The sequence below is a fragment of the Lissotriton vulgaris genome, chromosome 2_2, assembly GCF_964263255.1.
Source record: "Lissotriton vulgaris chromosome 2_2, aLisVul1.2, whole genome shotgun sequence".
NCBI lineage: Eukaryota > Metazoa > Chordata > Amphibia > Caudata > Salamandridae > Lissotriton > Lissotriton vulgaris.
Genome location: NC_141688.1, coordinates 327,089,680 through 327,115,725, shown reverse-complemented (window position 1 = coordinate 327,115,725; position 26,046 = coordinate 327,089,680). Strand labels below are relative to the sequence as shown.

The following is a 26,046-nucleotide window of genomic DNA, read 5'->3' as shown; positions in this document are numbered from 1 at the left end:
CCCCCTCACCCAGGAGCTCTAAGGCCAGGATACTGAGCTGAGGGCCCACTCCCTGAGCTCACCCCCCCTCACCCAGGAGCTCTCAGGCCAGGATACTGAGCTGAGGGCCCACTCCCTGAGCTCGCCCCCCCCTCACCCAGGAGCTCTAAGGCCAGGATACTGAGCTGAGGGCCCACTCCCTGAGCTCGCCCCGCCCCTCACCTAGGAGCTCTCAGGCCAGGATACTGAGCTGAGGGCCCACTCCCTGAGCCGCCCCCCCCTCACCCAGGAGCTCTAAGGCCAGGATACTGAGCTGAGGGCCCACTCCCTGAGCTCGCTCCCCCCTCACCCAGGAGCTCTAAGGCCAGGGTACTGAGCTGAGGGCCCACTCCCTGAGCTCGCCCCCCCTCACCCAGGAGCTCTCAGGCCAGGATACTGAGCTGAGGGCCTACTCCCTGAGCTCGCCCCCCCCTCACCCAGGAGCTCTAAGGCCAGGATACTGAGCTGAGGGCCCACTCCCTGAGCTCGCCCCCCCCCCTCCCCCAGGAGCTCTCAGGCCAGGATACTGAGCTGAGGGCCCACTCCCTGAGCTCGCCCCCCCTCACCCAGGAGCTCTCAGGCCAGGGTACTAAGGCCCCCCTCCCCCCACATAGAGCTCGGCCCCGCGCACCGCGGTGGGGGGGGCCTATGTGAGGCCACTGTTTTGAGCACAAATCTGCAGAAGGAGTTATTATCCTCAGTATTCCGGCAGCTTCTCCTTAGATTGAATCCTGCCTGAGCTGTCAATGTTGACATGCCCTGTAAAATGTCTGATTTCTGTACACAATTTTCAAATTGACTCTTCTCAAGAATTACCCAGTGGACATGGCAGTTATTTAGGAGTCACCAGGGGTCGCAGCAGCGACCCTTGGCTCGTTCCTAAAAGAGACCCCGGGCGCTACTGTTGCATCATTGGCCCAAAGGTGGCGAAATCAGTGCCCGGAAGAAATAGGCAGCTTGTCCTTGTGGACATTGGTTGGGACTCTGATGCAATCAGAAAGAAGATGGATACCTCAGATAGATTATTTAAGTTACTTTATTAAGTTAAGATGTTAAGATATAATGATAACCCCACAGGAAACTAGAAGATACAACAGACTCCACTTTTCCTATTTTCTGTTAATTTTTTATTACACTAATAGTGAATAATGCTACAATTTTCTCTATTAGTGCATTCAATAATGGAGTATGATTTGCTGGAATATGACGGTCCCTGGCAGCTGAGGTAGGAAAAAAAATGTTTTAAATGTATGTTGTGTGCATGTTTGTGGGGGAGTGTGTTTAAGTGAAATTTGCTGGGAGTGTGTGTATGTAAGTATGTCTGTGTAAGTTAAAGTGTGGGTCACATGGCATGAGATGTCACTTCCGATACCCCGGGCATTTAGGTGAATTGATGTTCATGCCAAATGTATATCGAAATGTTCTTGAATCTGGATGGGGTGGGACCATGGGGAGGGCGCCACATTCACTACATGTTCTCCTTGCGCCCTTATCTCTCGCTTGCATGGTCCTTTTCACACCTTCCTTCTCCAATCTTTCACTGCCTTCTCTTTCCCCATTTCTGCCATTCTCGCTCTTATTTTGGGGGAAAGTCTGGTGTCGAAAAATAAGTCCCAGTACCTGCAACCACCGGCTCAAATTAAACACTGCCCGTGCCACCTTCAAAACTGGCTGCATCATCCTTCCAAGTTCCAACCATCACTACCAGCAACTCGCCCACCTGGCTGACTAGCTGCCCATGTCAGATGGTTCTCTGGCACACCTGGTGCCCGGTCACCAGCAGACTGCAAAGAAGAAAGTGCAAGAAAGGGAGAAGCAGTGTGCTTCAGGCCGCTCCGCCGGGGCACCCGGGCTCTGGAACAACATCCCAGCACCCACCAGGACTGCCCCAGCCCTAGTCCAATTCAGGAAACAGCTGAAGACGCACTTTTTTCCCCTCTTAAGGAACTCTACTCTCAGAAGTCTCTCACACACACACTCTACTACTCTGCTGCCCTGGGTATATAGATACCATATACATAGATATGTAGGCGCAGGCCTACCACGCTGCCCCGCAGTGTTGCCTTCTCACATTGGCCACCGGCTTTAGCTTTCTCTGCCTTCCTCTCACCTGCCCCAACGCTGACTTCCCTGCTCCAGAGCACACCTGTCCACCTTGCCCCCCTCAGTGCTATCTGCCCACCCCCGTCAGCCTCTCACCTGCCCCAACGCTGACTTCCCTGCTCCAGAGCACACCTGTGCACCCTGCCCCCCTCAGTGCTATCTGCCCACCCCCGTCAGCCTCTCACCTGCCCCACCGCTGACTTCCCTGCTCCAGAGCACACCTGTGCACCCTGCCCCCCTCAGTGCTATCTGCCCCCCACTGCCAGCCTCTCACCTGCCCCACCGCTGACTTCCCTGCTCCAGAGCACACCTGTGCACCCTGCACCCCTCAGTACCATCTGCCCCCCACTACCAGCCTCTCACCTGCCCCACCGCTGACTTCCCTGCTCCAGAGCACACCTGTGCACCCTGCCCCCCTCAGTGCTATCTGCCCCCCACTGTCAGCCTCTCACCTGCCCCACCGCTGACTTCCCTGCTCCAGAGCACACCTGTGCACCCTGCCCCCCTCAGTGCTATCTGCCCACCCCCGTCAGCCTCTCACCTGCCCCACCGCTGACTTCCCTGCTCCAGAGCACACCTGTGCACCCTGCCCCCCTCAGTGCTATCTGCCCCCCACTGCCAGCCTCTCACCTGCCCCACCGCAGACTTCCCTGCTCCAGAGCACACCTGTGCACCCTGCCCCCCTCAGTGCTATCTGCCCCTCACTGCCAGACTCTCACCTGCCCCACCGCAGACTTCCCTGCTCCAGAGCACACCTGTGCACCCTGCCCCCCTCAGTGCTATCTTGCCCCCCCCCACGTCCCCCCCCCCCCCCCCCCCCGTCAGCCTCTCACCTGCCCCACCGCTGACTTCCCTGCTCCAGAGCACACCTGTGCACCCTGCCCCCCTCAGTGCTCTCTGCACACACACTGCACGCCGGAGCTGCTGGTTAAGGTGGGGGTGCGGGCAGCTCTTCTCCACCCCATTCAAACCATGGCCTCTTTCTTGTCCCTAGTCCGCCTCGTACTGAAACCGTAGAATGAGCAAACAGCGTTCTTCAGACGGGTGAAGGGATGGCCTCCGAGTACGTGGGCGGCGGCACCAGCCCCGGTGCAGGGACGAAGATTGACCCCCACAGTATATCCCAAGCCAAATCACGGGCCTTACATTTCCATGTTTCTCCAAATAGAGCCATTACACAAAGAACTGGAATGCGAGACATTTACAGTAAGGAGACATGGGTGAAAAGCATCTTCGTACCTGGATCCTGGCGGGACAGAGGTGTCCACCGTGGGCAAACAAGCGACGCTCTGCGCCTCGTGTCGTGTGCTCTTCAAGGGCTGGGGCTGGGCCTGGGCCGGCAGCTGCAGGGACCCCCGGACTCACGACGAGTCCTCCCGACCCCCGCCCCGGGCCGTCAGTCACTCACAGTCAGTGCCACGATGACAGGCAGGTCAGGCGCCGCCAGTCCACCACTCACCCCCGACACCTTACAGGGGAGCCCCGCTGGGGGGGGGGGGGGGGGCAGGTACAGCGCGCAGGTGCGGAGTGAGTGCGTGTGCCCCGTGCGGGTCCGTCTGTCCTTCCAGCCAGTAAATGATTAACACACCACAAGCGAGAATGGAGCCGGGCCCGCTCCAGGGGCCATGGGCGGGTCTTCCTGTGCCCGTCAATCATCGGACCTTTAATCAGTGACTAACTGCGCGCGAAGGAACTCAACCGAGACTCAGGCCCGCCCCCCCCGCGAGGCCGCCTGCACTGGGGGGGGGGGGGCGAGTCCACCGGGAGGGGGTGCAGGGAGAGGGCAGCTCCTGGGCAGGCCTTAGAAAGCATCTCTGGGGGCACCTGCGTCCCGCTGCCTCCAGAGGCGGCCGTTTGAAGGTCTGGGGGTGCTAAATGCCCCCCTCCCCTCCGGTACCCTGGCCCCACCATTTATTTATTTATTTTGTTTATGCAATTTTATATAGCGCGGACCTTACCCGAAGGTGTCAGAGCGCTTCACAGAAGGACCAATAATGATATACAGGAACAAAATACAAAAGCAAACAATAAGTTACATGGATCAAAAGTGACACTGGTGAGCAACCAAAATACATGAGGTAGCAATCGGTGCATTACAGGAGGAAAAAGTGATAAGGGTGCAGGTTACAAAAACGTACAAAATACAAGTAGAGGTATAATACTACAATAGAAGGCAGACACTCCAGCACAAGAACAAACATAACGTAGGCAATGGAGGCACTTGTGCAAGTATCGAAAGCAAACAAAATGTGCGAGGTAGCAAACAGTGTGTTACAAGAGAAAAATGACGTGTGCAAGTTCCAAAAGGGTACCATACACAGGTATTGGGATATTACTAAACATTTAAACTACCAGAACACACTTGGGAGGAAGACCATACTCCTGGCCAATAGACTTTCCAGTAATGGAAGGTCTTCCTTCAGACGAGGGCAAGGGTGTGAGTTAGACTTGGAGGTGTCTTTGGAGGAGGAGAGCTTTAAGGCCCCGTTTGAAGGCCTGAGAGGAGGAGGTGGTCCGGAGCTGAGGCGAGAGTGGGTTCCAGATTCTCACTGCGTTGCCTGAAAAGGATTGGGCCATCGATCTTTCCTTCTTGAAATTGGGACGTTCAAGCAAAAGATTTTCCGCATTCCGAGACGGTCTAGAGCCTCCAGAGAGTTTCAGTTTATTCGCCAGGTAGCGAGGAGAGGAGGAGTGCAAGGCTTTGTGGGTGATACAGGCAGTCTTGTAGATGGATCTTGCCTCGATGGGAAGCCAGCGGAGGGTGGATAGCAGCGGTGTGATGTGGTCGCTTCTTTTGGCCCCATAGATGAAACGGGCTGCTGAGTGTAAGACCGATTTCAGGTGGGATTTGGGGAGGCCAGTAAGGAGAGAATTTCAGTAGTCCAGTCTGGAGAGGACCAGCGATTGCACCAGTGTTTTAAGGTCATGCTCAGGGAAAAAGCAACGGATTCCCCAAAGAAGTCGCAATTGGTATCGTGCAGACTTTGCCATGGAATTGATGTGAGAGATTAGATTGAGATTGTTGTCAAGTATGACACCAAGGGATATTGCGCTTTCAACAATGATATGCTTATTGTTAAGTAGATTCGTCTGATCCATCCAAGATTGAACCGGGGAAGGAGAAAGTGAGGAGGAGAGGAGGAGGAATTCAGTTTTGGAGGGATTCAGAATCAATTGATGAGTTGACATCCAGTTTTGAATGGAGTCAAGAGTTGAGCTAAGGATAGCGAGATCGTGGGTGGAGGCAACCTTGAGGTAGATTTGAGTGTCATCTGCGTAGAGATGATAGTGAACCCCGGAATTACTTAGGAGATTTCCCAGGGGTTCTAAGTAGAGGTTGAACAAAGTAGGTGCAAGTATAGAGCCTTGAGGAACACCTTGACCTACCTCCAGAGGAGATGAAAGACTGTCCGCTATTTTGATCATTTGGATCTATCTGAGAGGAAGGAAGCAAACCATTTAAGCACATTACCCTCCATGCCCATTCTCTGTTGCAGAGTATTGAGGAGGGTGTTGTGATTGACAGTGTCAAAGGCTGCAGAAAGGTCAAGGAGAATAAGAAGACAGGACCCCCCCGAGTCGAGTATCCTCAGGCGTCATCAATCACTTGCAATAGGGATGTTTCAGTGCTGCAGTTTTGGATGAAGCCAGACTGACATTTGTCAAGAAGATCATTGTCCCTGATATAACGAGAGAGTTGTTTCGCTACACATCTTTCTGTGATCTTCGCAAGAAAGGGAAGGTTAGTGATGGGGCGGAAGTTGTTGAGGTCCTTCGCATCAGCAGTGGGCTTTTTAAGCAGAGGGGTGACCTGCCCTGTTTTGAAGGAGACAGGAAGGGAGCCTTGCCAGAGGGAGAGGTTGACCAGAGTGGTCCAATAGGACAGTAAGTGGGAATAGAAGTCGATAGCAATGGCACTAGGGATGGGGTCAAGAGAGTGGTTGGAGGGGTTTGTTTTCGAGGATGCACTTGAGAAGGGCATCTTCAGAGATGGGGTTGAAGTTCTGCCAAATGGCTACGGATTTGCGCTCCTCAGGAGGGGTAGGATGAGCGACCTGATCCACAAGTGATTTCACTTTTTCGTCAAAGAATAGAGCAAAGTCTGTTGCTTTCTTGGTAGAGTCCTCCAGCTTGGAGGTTGGGGGAGAGTGGTTAGGAATCTTGATGAGATCGAATAGTTTTTTGGGTCTATTTTTGGCAGAGTCAAGGAGGGTTCTGAAGTGCGACGCTTTCCCAAGGAAGATGTTCTTACGGTATTTGGATCTTGCAGAGCGAAGCGTGGCTAAGTTATTGGTGGAGGGCGCTTGCCTCCATTGTTTCTCCAGGGATCTTAGCTGCTTCCTTTCTTCATAGAGGGATTTGTTGAACCAAGGTGCTGAAGGAGTGGGCCTAACCTTTTTGCTTTGGAGAGGAGCGACCTTATTGATTTCGACTGCAAGGACTGTGAGGCATTGGGAGGTGAGTACGTCAACATCTAGGTTCGGGTCTAACTTTGGAAGTGATAACAAGGATGATTCACAGAAGGAACCAATTTCAATATTTTAGCATCACGGAACCAGGAGGTAGCCCTCTTAGGTTGGCCAAGAGTTATAGAGTGTGAAAGGTGAAGAGAGAATGGGATGAGGAGGTGGTCAGACCAGTCAACATGAATAGGGGAAGTGATAGAAAGCATGCCTGCTTTAGAAATAACAAGGTCCAGGATTGAGCCCTTAGAGTGTGTTGATTCTGTGCAGTGTTGTATAAGATCGTTTGCAGAGAGGAAGGTGGCAAGTGAGCTCGCAGGGGAGTCTTGCGGTACGCCCCAGTGGAGATTGAAGTCACCCATGAAGGTCTGATTGTCACTTTGCGAGTATTGGTCGCTGATGAAGTCAGTGAGTTCCTCCATAAACGAAGGGTCACTACAAGGCGGGCGGTAAGTGACATGGAATCTGAGGGGTGAGCGATGGTGCAATTGGAGCTCAAGAGAAAGGCCTTCAAAAGTGCGGAAAGAGCTGAAAGGAAGAGCCTTCAGTTGAAGGGAGTTTCTAAAGATGACTGTAACACCTCCCCCAACGCCGTCGGCTCTGTCTTTCTTGAGTATAGAATAGCCTGTGGGTAGTAGGAGATCAAAGATGTTAGCGGCGGGTCAAGGGCGGGGAGGGGGTGTTCCCATCTACGCTAAGTTGTGATGCAGAAGGTCCCGAACCCCACCCCACACTCCCCCCCTCGGTGCCGGCTCTTTTGGTGGTGCGCGGCCGGACACGGGCATCACGGGGCCGGCTTCCGAAGAGCTGCTGGTAGCTCAGTTGGTTGAGGCCAGGAGTGTGGAGCACATGTTCGCGGTCCTGCCCCGGCTGTGTGTCCGGCACTGAGAAGAGGGAATGGGAAGCTAGTATGTGGGCCCAGAGCATGTGTAGGGCAGCGCGGGACCCGGCCAGACTGGGGGCCCAGGCCTGCATGAGGCAAGGGCCCCACAAGCCTACTACATATGGGCCCAGGTGTGTTTCACTTCAGATCCCCTCCCCTGACGCCTCGGACCTCTTGGACGTACGGAGTATGGATGTACTCTTAGAATATATCCACGTGTATCTCCTCCTTGTGCAATGTCTTTCTGTTTGTATCCTTTATGTAACGCATGTAATCCTAAGTCCTTATGTTTCTCAAGTGGTTCTTATGTAAAGCGCTCTGACATCTTCGGGTAAAGTTCGCGCTATATAAAATCGCATTAAATAAATAAATAAACGGAGGTGCCCGGCCCGGGTATCTTCAGATCCCCTCCCCTGGCGCCTCGGACCTCTAGGAGGGGCACTGCTGCTGCCCGGCCCGGGTATCTTCAGATCCCCTCCCCTGGCGCCTCGGACCTCTAGGAGGGGCACTGCTGCTGCCCGGCCCGGGTATCTTCAGATCCCCTCCCCTGGCGCCTCGGACCTCTAGGAGGGGCACTGCTGCTGCCCGGCCCGGGTATCTTCAGATCCCCTCCCCTGGCGCCTCGGACCTCTAGGAGGGGCACTGCTGCTGCCCGGCCCGGGTATCTTCAGATCCCCTCCCCTGGCGCCTCGGACCTCTAGGAGGGGCACTGCTGCTGCCCGGCCCGGGTATCTTCTGTCTCCCACTCCGACCCTGGCGCCTCGGACCTCTAGGAGGGGCACTGCTGCTGCCCGGCCCGGGTATCTTCAGATCCCCTCCCCTGGCGCCTCGGACCTCTAGGAGGGGCACTGCTGCTGCCCGGCCCGGGTATCTTCAGATCCCCTCCCCTGGCGCCTCGGACCTCTAGGAGGGGCACTGCTGCTGCCCGGCCCGGGTATCTTCAGATCCCCTCCCCTGGCGCCTCGGACCTCTAGGAGGGGCACTGCTGCTGCCCGGCCCGGGTATCTTCTGTCTCCCACTCCGACCCTGGCGCCTCGGACCTCTAGGAGGGGCACTGCTGCTGCCCGGCCCGGGTATCTTCAGATCCCCTCCCCTGGCGCCTCGGACCTCTAGGAGGGGCACTGCTGCTGCCCGGCCCGGGTATCTTCAGATCCCCTCCCCTGGCGCCTCGGACCTCTAGGAGGGGCACTGCTGCTGCCCGGCCCGGGTATCTTCAGATCCCCTCCCCTGGCGCCTCGGACCTCTAGGAGGGGCACTGCTGCTGCCCGGCCCGGGTATCTTCAGATCCCCTCCCCTGGCGCCTCGGACCTCTAGGAGGGGCACTGCTGCTGCCCGGCCCGGGTATCTTCTGTCTCCCACTCCGACCCTGGCGCCTCGGACCTCTAGGAGGGGCACTGCTGCTGCCCGGCCCGGGTATCTTCAGATCCCCTCCCCTGGCGCCTCGGACCTCTAGGAGGGGCACTGCTGCTGCCCGGCCCGGGTATCTTCAGATCCCCTCCCCTGGCGCCTCGGACCTCTAGGAGGGGCACTGCTGCTGCCCGGCCCGGGTATCTTCAGATCCCCTCCCCTGGCGCCTCGGACCTCTAGGAGGGGCACTGCTGCTGCCCGGCCCGGGTATCTTCAGATCCCCTCCCCTGGCGCCTCGGACCTCTAGGAGGGGCACTGCTGCTGCCCGGCCCGGGTATCTTCAGATCCCCTCCCCTGGCGCCTCGGACCTCTAGGAGGGGCACTGCTGCTGCCCGGCCCGGGTATCTTCTGTCTCCCACTCCGACCCTGGCCGTTCTCATTATACACCCAATGTACATACCACGGTCCGAGGAGCAGAATCCTGCCACCATCATAATCCGCGCCAGATCTTTATTTGTTGTGACAAAGGAGTAGGGTGACCAGACGTCCCCGTTTTCCCAGGACGGTCCCCGTTTTTGGAGAAATGTCCCCGTGTCCCGACACTTTTCTCCAAGTGACTCAAATGTCCCCGTTTTCAAACAGTGTCCCAGGTAAACACAGAAATGTCCCTGTTTTTCATTGTTCCAGTTGAGCATGCGCGCGCATGATCTCTTTGTACTGGCATTTGCTAGCCTGTGATGTTTTATTGATTTTTGGCAAATATATGCTATAGTCCTTAAAAGTGTAAATGTAATAAGAAGTACTAATGCTGCTGTGTAAAGAAGAGGGGTGCCAATAAAAGACCTCAGATTTGTTGTCTGTAATGCTTCATCTCGGTCTGTGGAGGGAGCTGTTGTTGTTGTCCCTTTTTTATGTCTATGACAGCTGTCAAATAATCCTAATTTTATGTCGATGGTTACTGCAAACTGTAGTCCTACTTCTATGTCTATGACCGGTCCCCGTTTTATGTTTTGAGAATCTGGTCACCCTACAAAGGAGCATACTGTCCTTTTGTAAATACCTTGGAATCAGCCGCCGATTGCAGTTCTTGCTGTCCGGGTTGTTTTAGTATTTACCACTAGAGGGTGCTGTTGAGCGTTAATTCGATAAAAACCATTGATATTTCCAGGGCTTCAGTTCAGACTTCAGGCTCCGATGAAGGTGTTTGGCATGAACTCTCTTGTCATTTCCGTGACTGGATCGACCGAGGCAATGTTTCCATCCTCCTTTATATGCAATGGGTGAAACTAAGCGGCGCAGCGCCTCGCGTGCATGCGGGCTTGATGGGGGGGGGGGGGGCAACGGGGTGAGCATCGATGCAGGGGGGGGGGGGGGGGGCGCAGCTGCACGTGCCATCAGGGCCCCGATGTCTTACCTTGCGCGGTTTGGCTAGGTTGGCAGGTAGGTGGAGATCACACCTTACATGAAGGGGGCTGCTCATTCTTACCGAGCACTGAAGCATGTTCACAGAGGTGATAACTCGGCATTCGTTTGGAGATGGAGACTGGCACATCTGGATTGGCGAGTTGCTCACCCCCCCTACCCCATGGCAAGTTACGTCAGGGTTGGGGGTCTGTGCAGGTCTCACATATGTTTTGTATTTCAGAATACTACAGAGACGGGACACCCGCAGGTGGCACGAGTCCCGCATCCGGAGTAGATTACGCGTGGGAAGCAAGGGCACGAAGGGTGGTACTTCTGGGTGACGCAGCCGGTCGTGGTATCCACCGGGGACTTGCCAGGGTCGGATTGGGATTGAAAATCGGCCCGGGCACACAAAAAAAATTGGCCCATTTGCATAATGCCTTTCCTCAAATGTCACTGCTTCGGTGTAATTCCATTAAAAAGAAGGGGGTAAAAAAATGCACGCATTAATTTACACTGGAGAAACACACCTGAAAACAAGTGAGGCCACTTCTACTCAGGCCCCCTGCCCCAGCTCAATATGTGCACACATTAATGGGCAGGCCCAGCAAGACAAAGGGAAGTGTGACACCTCTTCCTGTTGCCAAACGGGGGTAATGAGCGCCCATCTGCCTCTAGAAAGGCCACTCAGACACCCACTGGGCCGCTGGCGATATTCCACCAATAGAGACGCCGCCCAAATCGCCCCCAGACTGCTAAAAAAAGCAGCCCACAGCAGAAACTCGGACACCGGCCCCTCGGGCATTGCCCAAGTGCACGCGTTACCAATCCCACGCTGGGACCTGCAGGGGAAGATCAGTTCGACCAATCATACGTTTTCTCTCCCAAGCAGGTCAAGACCAGAATTGGCACTCGGATTGACGGTTAACCCCCCACCCCCACCGCCACCACCCTCTCTCAGTGCTTAATTTGTAAAATATTAAGTGCAGGTGCTCAAATTCTTTAGGAGACCACACCCCTTCCCCCGGCTCCACCCACTTTCTCCACTGGCTCCACCCACATGTCTCCACCCACATACTCAACTGCCACTGCTGAAAGCCAGATGTAATACAGCATCTGCATTTTCAGCAACGGAACCTTCCTTAAGTAAGGGTTTGATAGTAGGTTCCCCCAGCCAGAAAACTTTTTGAGACAAATTAAATCAAAAAGGCACTTAAAGCACAATTTTGGAATAATTTGGCTGAAATGACTAATGCACTTAAAGGGGACACCTAGGTATGATTACTATCTTATGGGCTCCCATCTTCCTATTGTTTACGCCTACGCTCCTAAATAAAATGCCATTAAAATGCCATGCCAGAGCTCACAATGAAGGTTTAGTGCTGCAGGTGAAGCCATAGCAATATAGCACCGATAGACAGAGGCAGAGAAAGGATGAACACTGTGAAGAAAGGAGAGAGAGTGTCGGGCAGATGGTACAGGGCAGTAATGTGGGAGTCACTGCTGGTGCTAATTTTGAACAAAAGGAATCCAGGAGTTTTGCCACAATATTGTTGTGATGCGCAGGAGTTGTTCTTCTGGGTATCCGGGTTGGACAGTTCTTCAAAGATGCTGAAGATTTCTCTTATTCAGTCAGACCTGCGAGATGAATTTTGTAAGTTAAGACTTTGTGGCTCTCCTTATGGCACTATGGAGGCCTTACAGGTATCTCGCTCCTTCCATTCCCAGCCAAAGTCATCGAGAAAGCTGTCAACAACCAGCTCGCCGCCTTCCTCAAAACCAACAAATCCCTTGACCCCTCACAGTCCGGCTTCCGAGCCAAACACAGCACGGAGACCGCCCTCATCGCAGCAACAGACGACATTCGAACTCTACTGGACAATGGAGACACAGTCGCCCTCATCCTCCTCGACCTCTTCGCAGCCTTCGACACAGTCTGTCATAGCACCCTGTTACAACGCCTCAGAAATATCGGAATTCAAGGAAAAGCACTGAATTGGATCACCTCGTTCCTTGCCGGAAGAACTCAGAGAGTCTGCCTCCCACCATTCAAATCAGAAGCCACTGAAGTCATTTGCGGCGTGCCACAAGGATCCTCACTCAGCCCTACCCTCTTCAACGTATACATGAGCCCCCTCGCGGCCATCGCACGCCAACACAACCTCAACATCATCTCCTACGCTGACGACACTCAACTGATCCTCTCACTCACCAAAGACCCTAACACCGCCAAAACCAACCTACATGAAGGAATGAAAGAAGTAGCCGAGTGGATGAAGCACAGCCGTCTGAAACTGAACTCAGACAAAACAGAAGTCCTTATCTTAGGTACCTCCCCCTCCGCCTGGGATGACTCTTGGTGGCCAGAGGCCCTTTGAAAAGCACCCATCCCGACGGACCACGCACGGAACCTGGGCGTCATTCTGGACTCCTCACTCTCGATGAACAGACAAGTCAACGCCGTTTCTTCATCTTGCTTCAACATTCTTCGCATGCTCAAAAAAACATTTCGCTGGATCCCCACCGAAACCAGAAAAACGGTCACCCACGCACTGGTTGCAAGCCGCCTGGACTACGGAAACACCCTATACGCCGGTACCACCGCAAAACTCCAGAAAAAACTCCAACGCATCCAGAACGCATCAGCCAGACTCATACTAGACATCCCGCGTAAAGACCACATCTCCAGTCACCTGAAAAACCTCCACTGGCTCCCCGTCAATAAGAGGATTACTTTCCGCCTCCCAACCCACGCACACAAAGCACTTTACGAACTTGGACCCGAATGCCTCAACACACGACTTTCCTTCTACACCCCCCCCCCGCCAGCTACGATCCTCCAACCAAGCCCTCGCCACTGTACCCCGCATCAACAAAACCACCATGAGAGGTAGATCCTTCTCCTACCTGGCAGCTAAAACCTGGAACTCACTCCCCGCTCACCTTCGTCTCACTCAGAACCACCTAGCATTCAGAAAGCAACTTAAAACTTGGATATTCGACAAGTAATTCCCCACCCTTCTTCAAGCGCCTTGAGACCCTCTGGGTATGTAGCGCGCTATATAAATATTTTGACTTGACTTGAGGGACTATCTTCAGTTAAAATAGTCTTGTGCAACTTGCATTACAGATTGAGACTGGTTTGTTTTACATGCACAGGCACCGCATGGAACCATTTTTAGTGGATTTAATGCCAAAATTAGTGGGTCTTGTTTTGGTTGGTACCAACTCGCAGAAAGCAGTGATGTATTGTGGCACAGTAAGGCTTCAGTGCCATCCTAGTTGAGAAAGTTAGTTGCCACAACATTCTATGTTACCTCAAGCTTGTCCGTACTGACATATCTAACACCTGGATGACGTAATTGCATATCTCTTTCAAACAAATGCAAGCAATTCTACAAACCTGTGTCCTAGTCCACTCGTGCATATCATATGGAAACATCTGCCATGAATGACGCAGATGTCATCAAGTCAAACCTAAAAGGGCTGAGTTAAAATGTGCCGAATGCTAATCATTGTCTCACGTTTATGTTTTTGAAAAGCATCAAGGAGGTTGGTGGTTTGAGATGACAAATGTAACAAAATATGCACTTACTGGCTCCCTCCATGGTCAATATTTGCAGCCCAACACAAGACATGTGTTGTTTACTCGGTATCAAAGTTCGATTGCCATTTATTTATTTATTTGGCGATTTTTAGAGCGCGCAAATACCCAAGGGTGTCTCGGCGCTATAGTTGCAGAACTCTCTGGTGGATAGGGGAGAATTAGGCTGGGAACAATCAAGTTTTCAGTTTTTTTCTGAAATTAAGCAGAGTCGGAGCACATTTGATGTGGAGAGGGAGCGTGTTCCACAATTTGGCTGTGGCGACAGAAAAGCGTTTGTCGCCCCAGTTAGCCCTTCTTGTGCGGGGGACTCTTAATAGGTGAGCTGAGGATGAACGTAATGTTCTTGGGTGTTCGAGCGGGAGGAAGGCTTGTCTTAGGAATAGTGGGCCTCGGTTGTGGATAGCTTTATATGCTATGCATAAAGCTTTGAATTTAATGCGGCTCCTCACCGGCAGCCAGTGTAGCTGTCGGATGTAGGGGGAGACAGATTCAAATTTGGGAATGGATAACAGAGTCCTGGCCGCTGCATTTTGCACTGTCTGTAATTTGTTAAGGACCTTTTGTTGTGCGTTTAGTAGCAAGGCATTACAATAGTCAGTTTTGGAAAAGACTAATGTGCTGACTAAGGTTTTGCCTGCGGATGATGGTAGGTACGGGATTAACTTTTTGATCCTTTTTAGTATGTGGAAGGAAGAGGAAACTGCTAGAGCGCGCAGTCTTCCCCAGGTCACCCGGGATACCAATTCTCTAACACGCACTGGGCCCTTGGCGTGAAGAACACATTAATCTCGTCGGGTGAAACTGGGTGAGGATTTCTCCTCCTGCACGCTGCTAGGAGTAATCAAGTTTGGATTTACCTCTGCTTACCATGTACCTGACTTACCGCAGGCACAAATTCTCGACGGACCTGGAGCTAAAAGGGAAAACAGTAGACAGGCCTAACATCCAATACACTTAAATCAATAAAAATACTGTCCACAATTCTGTAAAATGACCACAGACACCTGATTAAGTTTGACCTTTTATATAAGAATTTAAAGGGAAGAAGCCAAGATAATAAGCGATACACAGAGTAATATATCAAACATTAAAATCAGTACCAAAAGGTAACTTTGTATCAAAATTAGGACCATTAGAATATATGGGAAAACTAAGGGTAGGAATTTAGAACATGACTAATCACTGTAACCTTTATACTAGAAACAATGGGACGTGACTGGGACCTAGAACATGTAATTATCCTCAAGCTATCTTTACTAAATTCACTGCAACCAACTAAAGGTAAGGGAAAAACGGGAACATACTATTAATAATTCAGATTGACAATTTACTAAGGGTAGGGAGAGAAGTGGAACACCTAATAAACAATCGCATACAGTGCATAAAAGAATATAGAGCAATATCATCAGCGAGTAATGCTTTTCTGAAAGAACAGAGAGAGAGAGAGAGAATGAGAATGAGAATGCAGATCCTCGGTCTAATAATTACCTAAGTTCAGATTGAAGTCTAACCCTGGCCACGGGTCAGATGGGAAGACGGGGACAAGGACCCTCAGGAAGGAACGTCAGAATGCAAGCAGGTACAGCTCGCGGACAGATCGGGACAGGATACCCCTCAGGTTCGGGTCAAAAGGACTGGGCCTCCCAGGGTACGACCAACACCCACAGCTTCGGACAGCAACGCCTGCGTTACCCCCTTCTGCAAGTAATCCGCCAGTAACCCCGATTGGATTTTCGAATTCCCCAGCAAAGTGCTTCGTCAGCACTTAGGATTTTCCACCCCTTAGGAGATTGTGGAAGTATGGACAGAGTGCTCCGCAGCACTTAGGATCTGAGCACCTATAGAGTTCGTAGGGTCAGTGACAGGTCTGCTACTCGAACAAGTCGGACAATTTTCCTAAGCTAAACTAGGACAGATATACGATTTTGGGGACCCTTAGACCACCCACTAATGTTGCAAGTGACAGTTTCCCACATTGTGATTGGTCAGGAGAGGTGGCGCGGTCCTTACCACCTCCTAGAATTCAGCTTTCTCACGTTTCATATTCAATTCTAAACACCCGCCCCCTAGGTTCACGTTCCCATGCATAGAATACAGTAGTGCAGGATAGTTCATAGTAGGTAGCAACATTATTGCTTCTTCCAAGGTGAGACGCCGTATTCTCAGCGACGTTCCCAGGCGCATTCTGCTTCAGGAGCCAGTTGGCTAGAGTTAGCTTCTGCGCAGTTGGAGCTTTCTCTGGTCATGTGACGGTGCTCAGCAGAGCTTCAAGTATGGCTCCTCTCATGATTTCCCCAGCCCACAAAGACGCGGTACATGAAAAGTAAGCGAAAACGGATTAAAACCATACAAAGAAATAATTGCACTGTATACCAAGATAAATCTTAACCAACCCTTACTTTGTAGTGACTATAGCGTTAAAGATTAGTGCGAAAGGACAGATAGGCTAAAAGCGGCTGCATTAAGCAGAGAGCGTGGTGAGAGACAAGCGGCCATATTTAGCATCAATGCGCATGAGCACAGAATCCCTCCAAAATGCGAGTGCGTCACATCACATGGGTATGACCGACGCATGCGCAGACTGAATTTCGGCAAAGCAGCCATTTTCCCTAGTGCAAGCTTCGTTAATGTGAAAAAGACATACAGGCAAGCATCCGGAGACACCCGCGTGTTTGGAAGAACGTGTAACAAACGACAACAGTGATTTTAGTAATATTATACCTTTTGGCGAGGTTCTTGCACGGGCAAGGCGCTTCACGTGCAGATCCTTGCTCCATCAATCCCCTCTTTGATGATATTTACTATCATCACTACATAATGGAAACAGATGCCAACTTTTCTCATTCATCCATCTCATCCATTTCTATTTCAATGAATGTATTGTTCAGTTTTCTCTCAGCTTCTCTATGAGAGTGGTGATTTTTCGCTTTTTTGTAGATAGAATTCTTTAATTCTTCTAATTCTAGTTCATCAATATTTCTTTTCACCCCTCTCTGATTCACTGTGTATTTCTTTTTACATTTCTGACATTTGCAGCAGATAAAAATAATCAATATAATTATACCGATCACAACTATTGGCATCAGTATTTTCCACAACAGGTTTCTACCTAGGTTAGTAAACCAACTACCTATAGAGGAGAGACCTCCAGTCAGTCTCGTCCAGGCACTGTCAACCTCCAATGGTTTGAGTTCCCTTTCCAAATTAGTTATGTTCCTTACATATTGCTTTAATTCGATACTTTTATCAGGAATGTAGGTGCAACAATGTTGCGCTTTCAGCATTCTACAGACTCCGCCCTCTTTTGCTAATAGGGTGTCAAGGGCAAGACGGTTTTGTAAAACCATTGATCTGATCGCAACCATTTCAGTATTGACCAGCAGGAAACCAGCAGCAGTGTCCGTTGATAACCGGTCCACTACTGTAGACAGTTTGCAAATTCTATGGGTGTTCAGAACTACCCCCATTCCAGGTATCAGTGCACTAAAAATGTCACCTATAATTTCTCCTACACTTTCGCGCCTACTACGCACTAAGCCATTAGTTTCATCATCGCTTCCAGCTGCATTATTCACATGGTATATTTTCGGGAAAACAATGCCAAAGTAGCAGCTTCCATACCAGTGATCCGGCAATTTGAAATAAGCCTTGTTCCCACATATATAATATATTCCAGGAAACACAGGTTCTGACCCATTTTTGAAACCCCAACCTCCAATTACCTTATAATTATGTTCACACTCGCTGGAACCGATGAATACATTGTTATAGTACTCTGTCTTTTCCCTATGGATACAAAGTTTCCCCTTTCGTTCAAAATCCAGCAACAAGGCAGGATTAGCTTCGCCTTGCGAGGTGTTATCCATGTGCTCAGCCCACTTAGGGACTCTATCCTTTTCGTCATTTGCCTTCTTCTGAAACTTTTCTCTCCTTCTGTCTGCCATCTTAATAAACATCTTTTCCTGCTCTTGCAGTGAACAGGTCAGATTGTCTTCTCTTGCTTGATCTAAGTCTATGTTACCTATAGTCAGGAAGTATTCTCCCATATAGCGGGTCACGTCACTTGTAGTATGTACCCGGTTCAAATGTCCTCTAACAGGGAGTTCAGAAAACACTACGTCATCATTTGAGTAATAGTACTGCAAGGTGCTTCTATAGAACAAACTAGCTAATATACTACAGGAAATTCCATAGGTCAAAGGCAGATGATGGTATGTCACGCCTTCAGCCACTGAAGTTGGCAGCTTCATGCAGACATAACAGTCCTCTATTTCCATAGCTTCTACATAATGCACTAACAAGTTAGCAAAAACATTTAAGTGCGTCCTGTTCTTCATTTTGTGAAAGTGTAGTCCATCCTCATCTGGTGCTTCTAAATCAGGTCGTGTGTGTGTCAGTCCTACTCTTTTGTCGCGTCTTTCTAGTCTTCGTGGTGTTTCTGCAGTCTGTACATCTCCTACATCTACTACTTCGGGTTTGGTGGGGGACAAGTTAGGATTTTTACTTATCATAAAAGGTAGAAAAACTGTTAGTCCTATCCACATTACTATTAGCATGGCTACACTACATAAGCATATCTTACAACAGGCTTTGAGACACCCACAGCGGGATCTCCCAGAGACACTCGGATCAGACATATTTAGCTTACAGGTGGCTTTTGCTACCCCTCTTCGTTCCTTTGAACCAAAGGCTCACTTCCGGGGTCCTCTCACGGAGGGTCTTCGTCCGAACTCCGATCAGCAATGGACTCGTTGTCACTGTTGCCACTGGGGTGTGGTTCGTCAATCTCCTCCAACACAATGTACGTCCACTCAGGGCTCCGATACAGTCGGTTCTGTTTCTTTATTCTGTCGCTCTTTCTCAGCGATTTGCCTTGGGCTGCATTCCTTTCGCTTTGAGCCCTTTTCCGGTCTTTATCGTTTTCTTCGACTGTTTTTAGTCTGAGCCTTAGTCTCTTTACGTATCGGGGTGTACTTCTTCCCCCGTGCCTCCCAGTGGTTGAGGAGACTTCGCCTTCTCCGTGCACTCTTTTCACTCTTTGTTGTGGCACTTCTGTTTCCCTACCTGTCTGACTAGTTCCAGGTCTTTCGTCTATTTCTTCTGCCTGGTCACTAATCTGTCCCTGCTCAGATTCAAATCGCACTTTCTTTTTACTTTTGGTTACTGTCGTTTCCGTTGTCTGAGCACTTTGATCTAGTTCTATCTGTTCCTGTTCATGCTCTTCGATCTCTTCGTTTTCTTCTGCATGAACGTCAGCTCTAATTTCTAACTGTCCCTTTCTCGGCTCCGGAGTTTCAGGAGGAGTCTCGAGATCTTGATCTGACCCTACTTGGCCTAGGTCCTGATCAGGTGTTTTGTGGCTTTCGTCGACCTGACCTGCTTCTTCTATTTCTGACTCACCTGGACTATCCCACTCGCTGTCTAAGTAGGAATATTTCCTGGTGCGTATTGGATCATGAACTGGTTCGTCGGCGGGATACCATTCAACGTCTTGACTTGTGCTCGGCAGTTCGATGTCAGCTGGCTCCGGACCTTCTTCCTCGGAAGCCTCTTCAGCTGCGCTGCCTTCAGCTCCAGTCGCGTTTTCTCCAGATACCCGCTTTGTGTGGCTGGCGTGGATCCACTTCGGTACACCAGCACACTTCACAGCAGTGGTAGTGACGAGGATCACTTGTCGTGGCTTTCCCCACCGTGGCTTCAGACAACTGCTCCGGGTGTGTTTCTTTAACACCACCCAGTCTCCTGGTTGCAGTTTGTGTGCTGGATCCCTTGGCCACTCGTCTTCTGTCTCTCCAATCTGCTGAGAGAGAGAACGCACTTGGTCACCCAGCTGCTTGCAGTACTCTATCACCATATCATCAGAAATGCTTAGCAGTTTGTTTCCGGGTACCCATGCCTGGCGCATCACTCTTCCCATCAACACTTCATGGGGACTTAGGCCAGTCTTTCGATTCGGGATACTCCTCAAACTCATCAGCACCAGGGGTAAAGCCTCTATCCAGTTCATTTTTGTGGAATCACACATCTTTCCCAATCTGGACTTTATAGTGCCATTTATTTGTTCCACTACCCCAGAAGCCTCTGGATGGTAGGCGCAGTGCAATCTTTGCTTCATTTTGAATGCTTTACAGAGTTCTTCTAGGACATCGTTGGCAAAATGCCCACCTTGGTCTGTTTCGATCGTCTCTGGGATTCCATACCTAGGTATCAACTCCCTGAGCAATAATTTCGCTGTGGTGATAGCATCATTTTTCTTAGCTGGATATGCTTCCACCCACCTGGAGAATAGACATACTACGACTAAGACATATCTATATCCTTTGCATCTGGGCATGGTTATGAAGTCTGCCTGCATCCTAACGAAGGGACCTACTGCCTTTCCAATAGTACTTTGTTTCACTACTGTCTTCTTTCCTGCATTGAATTGCTGACACACTAGGCACCTCTGGCAAAACCTTTCCGCCTGGTCCCTGAATTTTGAATTACAGAACACCTGTTCAAACACTCGACACATCGCGTCTCTGCCCATATGTGTTGGCTCATGTATCATTCTGACCATGGGGTCGACCAAGCTATCAGGCAGTACAGGCACCCCGTTCGTATTCACCACCACACCATCTTCTCGCAACTCGCACTCCTTTGCGGCCCACCTGTCTTTTTCTTGCCTGTCTGTGGCTTGTTGTATCTCCTTTAATTCTTCCCACGTTGACACATTATCAAACAACATAAGTTGGCAGCTGGTTCCATCCCACCGGGCAATTTGTAGGGACATCTGATGTCGGGCACAAAACTGTGCAATTTGGTCAGCGTACCTATTACCGGCAGTCACATCATCCCTTCCAGATCTGTGAGCCGCACACTTGACCACAGCCAATTCTTTGGGTAATTGGATAGCTTCCAGTAAACCATGCACCACCTTCCCATTTCGGATAGGTGTGCCCGAGGAAGTCATGAATTCTCTTTGTAACCACAATTGGCCGAAGTCATGAACAACCCCGAAACAGTACTGACTGTCTGTGTAAACTGTAATTCTTTTGTTCTTTCCCCTCTTGCATGCTCGAGTTAACGCGATGAGCTCCGCCACTTGTGCAGATTTCACTTCGCGCATGTAGGATGCCTCGACAACTCCTGTCAGTGTAACCACAGCATAGGCAGCACTCAGACTCCCACTTTCATGTCTCAAACACGATCCGTCCACAAACATTGTTTTATCCCCGTCACGTAGCGCTATTTCACGTATGTCTGGACGGGGCTTGGTGCTATATTCAGTCAGATCGATGCAATTATGTTCCCCGTCCTCATCGGATTCTGCATCCAGAGGAACAGGTAACAGTGTCGCAGGGTTTAGGACATTGCACCGGGAAATAGTTACATTTTCAGCACCAATCAAAATTCTCTCATACTTAGTCAGCCGACTAGGTGTGAGGTACTGGGTTTTGGTTCTAGTCAGTAGGATGACAACAGAATGAGGAACATAGACAGTGACGGGATGTCCCATGACAATGCTCTCACTCTGTTCTAGACTGACGCAAGTAGCCGCAACGGCTTTCAAGCATCCAGGCAATCCAGCGGCCACTGGATCTAAGGTAGCCGAAAAGTAGGCTACTGGTCGTCTGACTGCTCCGTGCTCCTGGGTCAGGACTGAAAGAGCACAATTTTCTCTGGTGTCACAGAACAGTTCAAAGGGTTTAGTGTACTCAGGCATACCCAATGCAGGTGCGGTACATAGACAGTTTCTCAGAGTTACCCAAGCATTCATGCTTTCACTGTCCCAATGGACGGGATCTTCTACTCCTTTCTTTGTCATATTTATCAGTGGTCGGGCTAGAGCTGCAAAACCTACAATCCATTGTCTGCAGTAACCCACAACTCCCAGGAACATTCTCACCTCTTTCTGGGTTGTGGGCAGTTCCATTGCCTTAATTATTTTGATCCTTTCGGTAGTGACCTTCCTGATTCCTTTTTCTATCTGGTGCCCCAGATATTTTACTGAATTTTTACAGAATTGTAATTTGTCAGGCGACACTTTATGTCCTCCCTTTCCTAGGTGATTCAGCAAGGCAATTGTGTCAGTGACACAGTCAGACTGTGTTTTAGATGCCACTAACAGGTCATCTATGTACTGCACCAAAACAGACTCTCTTGGCAGCACTAGGGATTCAAGGCACTTTTTCAGTATCTGGCTGAAAATCGATGGACTTTCGGTGTACCCCTGGGGGACACGATTCCAGACATAGATATGACTGTCAAATTCAAAACTGAAAAGGAATTTGCTTTCTGGATGCAATGGGATGGAAAAGAATGCATGACACAGATCGATGACAGTGAACCATTCTGCGTTCCAAGGAATCTGGTAGAGTATCACTGCAGGGTTGGGTACAATAGGACAGCAAGGCACAACAATTTGGTTTACCTTGCGCAGATCTTGCACCACCCGGTACTTCCCACTAGGCTTTTTGATCCCAATGATAGGCGAATTACAGGGGCTGCTCAGCACTTCTTCTATTATTTCTGCTTCGAGCAGCCTCGTAATTTCAGTTGCCACTCCTGCCTTTACTTCTGCACTCATTCTGTACTGTCTGGTTTTCGGGTATACAGCATTAGTTTTTATTGCTATTTTAACTGGGTCCACATTTGCCATCAGACCTACATCTTTTCCCGTGAAATCCCACACTTCTGGTACTACTCTTAACTGGAGTTCCTCAGGTAAATCCTCAACTGTCAAAGGCTTGACATCAGCATCTGGTCTGACTAACATCAGTTTGTACAGGCCGTCTTCGTCGGGAGTCTGAATTTCGACGCCATTTGGTGTGCAGAAAATGGTACAACGCATCTTGCACAGCAAATCACGTCCCAGTAGGTTTACAGGACTGGAATCACAGACCACAAATCTGTGCATTTCCTTGAAATTTCCTATAGAAATCTCCATTGGTTCAGTTACAGGGGTACTTATTATCTGATTCGAGACTCCCACTACTTGGATTGCTTCTCCCGAGAGGGGTAGGTTAGGAACGTCCACTGTCCTTACAGTAGATCGGGTAGCACCAGTGTCCAACAGAAAGGTGACGTCTATGCCTTCAACCTTTCCTTCAATGTATGGTCCCGTCTGGTCTACCGGTAAGGAGGCGCCAAGTACGCACTCCTCATCCTCCCCTCTCAGGCCCCGTCAATCTTGATCTTCACAAAGGAAGGTATCACTTAGCAAGTACTGTGGAATGACTGCATTTCTTTCACTCTCAACCTCCCATACTTCCGCCCTCTCATTCTGCTGACCCTGACTCTTGAAATTCTGTCTAGGAGCGCGGGGTACTGGAGGTAATTTTACCTGTTGCTGGGGTTTTCTTGTCCCATCTTTCGGCACCTGTGGATTTAAACCGTTTACAGGGGCATTACCGGCCTGTAGGTGTGGACACTCGTCTCTCCAATGCCCTATCTGGCCGCACCCATGGCACGGAAACTTTTTCATGGCCTCTTCACGACTCAATTTAGGCCTGGGCTTTCCTCCCCCCCCAGAATTGGTGTTCTGTACATTATTATCAGAAGTCATTTTACTTAACTGTTTTTCTTGCTGTTCAGCTAGTTTTACCTGTGCCCACATGACCTTCTCCTTGAGGGCCTTCTTTTTGTTTTCGATTTCGTCTTCGCAGTATTTTGCATATTTCAGGACATCATCTATGGGTTTTCCCTGCCAACTGATTTTGTTATCTCGAATCCATTGTGAGATTTCAGGTCTCAATCCTAGCACGAACCTGTAGCTAAAGTGAGTCATGTCTTTCATGTCTACGTTATCAATACCACTGTAAGTTTTAAATACCTGCAACAGCCTTTCATAAAAAGAATGCACCGTTTCATCACGCTCTTGGGTGGTTCTATCTATTCTGGTCCAATCCGTTTCCTTTGCTGGCACCTTTTTCTTGAGGTATTGTATGACCTGGTCATATTTCCTCATTACTTCAGGCGCAGGAGCTCCTGTTTTCTCATCTCTGGGAAATTCTTCACTGGGCCAATCAATTTCAATTTTACAGTCGGTCCACAAATCTACAGGGACCACAATGTCGAAAAACCCATCCAGGTCTTTCAAGAGGCATTTCTGAACTTTTATGAATCGTTCTACCTGCCTGTACCAATCGACAGGCTTCTCTCGTAATTTCGGGAAGTCATTTGTAAAGGACACAATATCCTGTCTGGACCAAGGGACATGGACATATTTTCCTCCCGGGACCTCTCTCATGGGGCACAATTTTTCAGTTGGGGTTACTTCTTTTAGCACGAATTCTGAAGTTACGGACCCAGCCCTGCTGCCTTCCTTTTTCTTTGCCCACCTGGTTCTCCATTTCCCCACTTCGCCCCATTTCTGCAAGATTTTCAACAACTCTCTTACTTGGATCTGCTTTCCCATCACATTCAGGCTTTCTAAGTCCTTGTCTGAGAAGTCTACTCTGTAAGGTTTCTGAAGAACTTTGGAGCGACTAACATCCACTCCCATTTCTGCGGCTGCATCCATTATCTTTTCATGGAGCACCCTGGCACTCCTGGTAAGATTTTTACTGATGAATAGTAACTCTTCTTCATTATACGAGCTCAGGCGCTCAACTCCCACGTTCCCGGCCATCATTTCTTCTACTTCTATTCTTAATTTATATATTTCCAATGCTTTAGGTTGGGGAGTGATCTCCTTCTCTATCTCCTTTGTCCATCTGTCTAATTCTTCAGGGGAAACTAAAGAGGCGTTTCTACTTCCAGTGGCACTTTCGATCACTACCTCCTTTTGTCTAGGCTGACTTCTTGTACCTATTACACTGGCCCTTGACTCTCTTATGGGCAGATCCATCAAACTTCCAGATTCACATTCACTTTCCTGATCCTCCTCTATGAATGCTTCCTTCCTCGGGGTCTGGAAGCTAGGAGTAGGCAGTATTGGGGTGATAACAGGAGGAAGGGGACTAATCAAGTCATTCTTATACATCGGGATAGCAGGACCAATAGTTACCGGAATGGTCAAGGAATCAGGATGGGGATTCATCTGTGCAATGGTTCTGGCTAAATCCTCTCGTTGTTTACAGAGGGCTTCTCTCTCCTTTTCCTGCAACCCCCTTTCAGCAGTATTGCCATGTAATACCTGGGGTACTAAGGATGGATAAATACTCGGGGCAGTCGGGGTAACCAATCGAGGGGGACTTTCCCCGAATGGCTGATAATTCGGGACTGTGGACTTAGGTCTGCAAAACTCATCCCTTCCCCTATGTTTACTGCTAGCAGCTGTCCTGTCTGTATCACTTTCCCTCCTACTCCGGGGGCAGTCGGTAACAGAACTTTGAGAATGCACCGAATCTGATTCCGCCACATAGGGAGGGGGATCCTTCATTAACAAGTCTTCCAGGTGTTCATCTTCCACATCCCCCATAGGTGCTAGGTGATGGGTTTTTGCTTTACATTTTCCTCTTTTCTCCTCTAGTACTCCCATCATGGGAAATAGTCCTTCAGTTAACATAGACTGCCTCCACTGTTTCATTTTCTGTTCTTTGGTTGGCGTTGGAAGTCTGGGATACCACTTACTCACTCCTTTATCCATTCGGGGTTTATCTCGCTCCGCAGCCTCAATCTCCCATTCCTCCAAAGCTTCGTACTGGGTCAACCTAGGTCTAGGGTGTAACTCATTCATGCGGGTCCTTAAGTTAAACAGGATCCGACCATTAAATGTACCTTCAACAGGGAATGCCAGGACTCCGTCATCTACAGTATACTTTGCCCAATTTTCTAGCCAGATACAAGTGTGATACCCTTTATCAAACATCATAAAAGAGGCAGGGGTATTCGGCGGGGGAATGAGCACACCTTCCCTCGTTCTAATAGGCTTGTCGGTTTTGAAAAAATTCTTTACTTTGTCGGAAAATGACAATTTTCTCTTTATTCCATACATCATGTGCGGTCTACCTCGTAAAATCTGCTCCTTATGAAATCCTAGGTACTTTGGATTCGGTATGAAGTCTGGATACCACATACAACTCTCCAGACTCGCTTCCAACTCGGCTTGATTAATTTTGTTTACTTTCGTGCTTCCAATGCTAGCGCGACTTTTATTTCGCGCCACCCAATCAGGTCAGAAAATACAACTACGGTCAACCAATGGGTGCGCGGCCTTTTCGCAAGACAGAGTCTCCCGCTTCGGCACTCACCCCACCTTCACAAATTCAGCTCCGCTACACGCCCGCTGTCCTGAC

General features: G+C 49.9%; 1 protein-coding gene across 1 annotated transcript in view; it reads right to left on the bottom strand.

Annotated features, from left to right (window-relative positions):
- Positions 1-3,767, bottom strand: part of LOC147729401 (uncharacterized) — an 88,779-nt gene extending 85,012 nt beyond the window's left edge. The window contains exon 1 of the mRNA XM_086959723.1: positions 3,361-3,767. The gene's annotated coding sequence lies outside the window, so the exon portion shown is untranslated. The remainder of the gene's footprint in view (positions 1-3,360) is intronic.
- Positions 3,768-26,046: the final 22,279 nt, after the last annotated feature.